Raw genomic sequence first — 5,389 nt, forward strand, 5'->3', positions numbered from 1 at the left:
CCTGTTTTCCTTAACACGCCTATAAATACTGACTATTTCGGGGACGAATAAAACTTATTTTTGTACACACGCCTATATATATCTGTGTGTGTGTGTGTGTGTGTGTGTGTGTGTCGTGTGTGTGTGTGTGTGTGTGTGTGTGTGGCGTAACAGATGGTTATTTAAGACAGGCATGGACGAGGTTGAGAAAAGTTATCATAGTTCGTGGTGTGTGTGTGTGTGTGTGTGTGTATGTGTGTTTAAGATGACTGGGTATAGTAATTTGAAACTCAATGCAAACAGCCGTTCAAATGCAACAAGACTCAGTTGAGCATTCGAGCATATGCTTGCTTACTTAAACGGCTGAGGATGGGTTTTGTGACGAAGAAACTCCGGGTAGCTTACGTACACACAGCAACAGTCAACTGTAACAGGACAGGAGCGGATAGCGCATTCCCCCGGGCCACCCTTCCCTTCATGCTAAGGAATGAGCACTCCCCTTTGATAAGTATTTGTCACAGAATAATGATTTTTAAAAAATACTTATAGATGTTCGATAATCTCTCCCACTTTAATGTAAAGTAGTTAAGAAAGAACCATACACTGTAGATGCACAAGGAATTTTAAGTAGCATCTCACTCCACTGTTCGGCACTCGGGCTCGATACAGATCCCTCCGAAGGGGAGTAGCGCCGTCAATGCATCCCACGCGGTGTACTGTAGGTTCTCAAGTTTATTATCAGCCTCCCTGCGGTTTCCTAGGTGCAGCCACTCCCCCCTTCTTTCACTGCTTTTGTTGTACCTCCGTCCATATTCTTTTCCTTCCATCTTTCATTCCACCCTCTTCTAACAATTGTGGTGCAGCTGCGAAGTTTCCTCCTGTTACGCTTTGATAACCTTTTACTCTCAATTTCCCTTTCAGCGCTGAGTGACTCAGAAGTCCCTGGGCCTGGCCTTTCCATTCCATTCGATACGGATCCGCAGTTGTCGCGGCATTTCAGTAGTCTCTCTTGAAGAGGCCTATATAGTCGTACCAGTTGGGCAAATGCTTTCAACATTATTCCGGTAAACATCAGCAATTACAAACTTGCCGAGCTTATGAAGGATGAGGATTATGAAAAACAGCTAGTACTTTTTGTTTATTTAAAATTTTACAAATATACGGTTTCCACTGTACATAGGGAATTACATTATGAGCTAATACATTGGGAGAAAATTGCCCTTATATAGGCCTATATAAGCAAACGTTCTCTTATCAGGAACGTTTGCTTATATGGGCCTATATCATAGGGTATAGCATTATGGCCTTAAATTTATCTCTAATTATTAGGGAATTTATCTATTTATCACCCACGTTCGTTCGTTTTTAACATTTTTTTTCAAATTTTTGGTAACCACTCCTCCACTTGTAAATAAAAAAAATCTGGTTTCTTTTCTTTTCACACAGAAGGAACTTTCTAAATATAACTTATGTTGTAATTTCTTTTCTGGTGATTTGGGTCCCTTATAGTAAACATGTCTTGCAAAAGTTCATCACTGAAGATGAAAAAGATAGAATTGTTTAAATGCTATGGTTGAGCAGGAGGTAAGTGCATTTTCTCATTATTCTGCGCAAATGAGTGCACATTGGTATAATATAATTTTAATGAAAGGCCAAGTAATCAGTAAAGTTAAACACAATAAACTATACTTTCCACTCGGATGTGGCCAAGTTGCTATATTAATTCAGCAATGGACATTTCAGTACACGGAAAGCTTGGAGAATTCTTCGTATTTTGCAAAAGAAAACAAACTTGTAAATAGTTAATTGATAATGTCTACTAGTCACCTCAGCTGTTAGAATTTTTTAAATGAACATATATGTATATGACAAAACATTCATTGTATTTTATTGTTGCAGCGATAATATAGTTAGATAATGGGTTCTTACTACCCAGTATGCCCCATCTTAATTTCGGTATTCTTCTTGTGTAACTGAACTCAACTCATGTGACAGTGAGTAGGCAGTCATTTCTTAACTGAGCTTCGAAAAACAATTAAGAATTACCTTTGGAATAAACCCAGGTTATGATTTTTTTAAATTTTATTTTTTCTTTCTTTTGGACAAGTACTGAATTTATGACGTTATCCTTGATACTGGTGTTTTAGTAGGAATATTAAAAGCATGTAATTACGAAAACGTGTATTAACAAAATAAAAATTTTCCACTTGTACTGGCTAACCGTGATTTTGTCAATCACAACTTCATACATGCAACCACCCCTCCTAAAAATCCTCTAGTGGATGATGACCATTGATGATGTGATTTTAGTCACCCATCTTAAGTCATCCTAGCAATCGATACTCGATACAACATTTTTAATAAAAATATTATAACAATCGTTCATGTAGATAAAGGCTGGTGACCTGCAGGGTTACACGCCCTTCATGACCTTTTGGTTTAATTTATATGACAATAGCATTCCTCTTCAACGTCTTGTAAGTCATTTTTATGCCTGTAAATGACCACATACTTTCAAAGTTCTTTCAGCAAGAGAGAGCTGGGTTTCACCAAAGCACTCTTCAGATTCCCGAATTTTCTCTTTCTGGACTCGCTGCTTCGTTCCTAGGCACAACTGGACGTGAAGGTTCAAACCTGCCGGGTTGTTCCTCCATGTATAGGTGTCCGCGTAGCGCTTAACTGGTCATTTCAACCATGATTTTTCCGAAGTTTGTATGGCACAATATTCATTTGTACTTGAAGGAAATAAATACTGAATCGGAAAGCCCGTCTGGTAAAGTACCCCTTCCAATCTTTTACCTGAAACAAAAGTAAAGATAGGTCTAAACAATCATTGTCATGTAGATTGGGTTGCTGTCAAATAGAATAGGTAACCTTTTTTTTTATTATAAAAATAGAATACAAGCAAAGGTATTTATCAGATTCTGACACTTTTTCACACCATTATGACTTTATCTGAATACACCTGAATACTCATTACCTTTTATCTTCATGTCTTAGTTCATTCCTTTCCCATACATCTGAAATTCTCACAACTGTGTGCCTGCAATAAAATAAGAGGCCCCACGAATTAATTTTCCAATTTTCCACGTGTAACATCGTTCTAGATAAATTATGAGAAACGTCACAAAAATAACAATGTGTACAGGAACCAATAAAATGCGATGAAAACTTTCCCAATCATGATAAATTGAGAATAAAACATGAACTATATATATATATATATATATATATATATATATATATATATATATATATATATATATATATATATATATATATATATATAAGCAAAAGAGAAAACTTGTGGAAACCAGTTGATAAACGGTCTTTTGAAAGAATGTCAAGCTTTAGAGAAAGGAATTTTTACCTCTGGGAGGGAACATGTCCAAGATGGGCTTTTCACCCAAGAAAATGGCTAATTGATGAGCAGTCGTGATGTTTAAGTCTTCTTCAGGGAAGTACACTAGGCTGCTGCCCGCATGGCTGTGTGGATTGGCGCCCAGTTCTAGAAGCTCTCTGGTTTGGTGCTCATCGCTAGCCATCACAGCTTCGAAAAGAGACCCTGCCAACTGAAAGAACACTCGATTTGATTTGCGTTGTTAATATTAGTGAGAACAAGCATTTATGTGTATCTTTGTGTATATTTATGCATGAGTAAATCTCAAGAAATGACAGCCCTTTTATGTGAAATTGGTTAATAGCAAGCGTGTAAAGGTACGTCAATGCATCTTCAACATAGATTGAGAAATGTGTTGAAAATAACTTATGAAAGCTCGTTGTTCTTCATTGCGCATATAAATACTATGTCTAAAGATTGCATTTACACTTCATGTCGCTACAAAGTTTAAGGATTAAGCAAAAGGACTAGTTATTGGAACATGATAAGTTAGAATTAAAATTCTTTAAAGGATTCCTAAGAGGGAATAAGTCAATGCCACGGCTATCGTACCTATCATAGGATACTATGATTTCCAGAAAAAAGAAAAATATAACTCTTTGTCGAGTTGCTTTGATGAATAATTTCATCGCCATTTTTTTTAAATATTTTTTTTTTTTTTTAAATTTGGTGATCGAAAGTGCAAAAAGGTACTGGAATTTGCCAGAGGAAAATTCCAAAATTTCTCCATGCACTAACAGAGAGAGGTAATTATGACATCGCAACACCACACTGGAAATTCATGTTAACCTATTTTCCCTCCTAGATTGTTATTGAATATGTACGGTATAGTATCATTTAAGTGACTTACCAGAAGTTACCGCATTATTACAAACGAAATGCTTTTTACCCGGATACTGGGTGGTTGCAACTTTACCCGACAGACTCAAAATCCTTAGTTCCTGCCCCCATAATTTTATAACAAAAATTACCGTCACTTAGGATTAGACTTTTGTTATATCATGGGGGATATAAAAGGACTTTACTGGGTAAATGTTTCTTGGATGACAAATTATTGGACAACCGCTGCCGCTCGGTCGATTCGAAGCATTGAATCCTATATGAAAGATAAACATGAGGACATGAACCTGGGACGAAATTGCTTTATAGTTATCAAATTGAAGAATTGATATAATTTTGCTTTATAATATGGGCACTACAGCCCAGTAGCTATATAGTCAGAAAAGCGCAACATTTACTTTACAAATGAAAGATAATCTTATACTTACCCAATCTTTGTATGTCCTCTGCCAAACATCTTTCATGTCTGTTATGATCCTGGGATGAGTCAGGAGGGTTTTCAGTATGTCTGTGCATCCTTCCATGGCTGCCAAATGAGCAGGGGTTTGCTTGTTCTTGTTGGTCACATTAGGACTTATGTACTTCAGCAAGAACTTCACAATATGTATGTGGTTATTGGCAGCTGCAACATGCAGCAGTGTGCAACGGCTCTTGGCTTTCCTGATTTCTGGCCCAGTTTGATGGATCAGATTCCTGACTGTTTGCAAGTCTCCTCCCTCTGCTGCTCTGAATATTGAGATCTGGGAAAATTAACAATTGTTGGTTAATTTTGTATGTAATGTTTGCTCATAATGTAGAAGAGAATAATGACTGGTCTCATTTTCATTTTTTTTAAAGACTGAAAAGGTTCCTCATGGAATACGCCTGGTTAACCTGTCAAAAATGAGGCACCCAAAGTAGGCCCCGTTTATCGTTCTGAAATATATTGAAGGCATTGATGTATGTACATTAACCTTATTTAGATCGGCAAAGATGAACTGAGAATGTCCTGGAAGGGACTTGTGAATGTTTATAAAATTAATTTTGTTACCAATTTGCATAGACTCATTTTCAATGCCCTTCGTTGTAATATCAAGTTTTCCGTTACCCTCAATATTTAGAACATGAACACTGGCTGAATGCCTTACGTATGGTTACTTTTTTTCATACACCAAAAACTATTTATTAACG

At 36.7% G+C, this 5,389-nt stretch overlaps 2 long non-coding RNA genes across 2 annotated transcripts; both read right to left on the reverse strand.

Annotated features, from left to right (window-relative positions):
• Window positions 1–2,147: 2,147 nt before the first annotated feature.
• LOC135221515 (uncharacterized) lies at window positions 2,148–3,024 on the reverse strand. The gene is made up of 2 exons (XR_010315993.1): window positions 2,960–3,024; window positions 2,148–2,778 (listed from the first exon to the last, which is right to left on the reverse strand). It is a non-coding gene; the product is annotated as an uncharacterized LOC135221515 (long non-coding RNA).
• A 339-nt stretch (window positions 3,025–3,363) lies between these two features.
• On the reverse strand, window positions 3,364–4,954 carry LOC135221516 (uncharacterized). The gene is made up of 3 exons (XR_010315994.1): window positions 4,648–4,954; window positions 4,230–4,475; window positions 3,364–3,551 (listed from the first exon to the last, which is right to left on the reverse strand). It is a non-coding gene; the product is annotated as an uncharacterized LOC135221516 (long non-coding RNA).
• Window positions 4,955–5,389: the final 435 nt, after the last annotated feature.

This window comes from Macrobrachium nipponense, chromosome 2, assembly GCF_015104395.2.
Source record: "Macrobrachium nipponense isolate FS-2020 chromosome 2, ASM1510439v2, whole genome shotgun sequence".
In the NCBI taxonomy this organism is placed as follows: Eukaryota; Metazoa; Arthropoda; class Malacostraca; order Decapoda; family Palaemonidae; genus Macrobrachium; species Macrobrachium nipponense.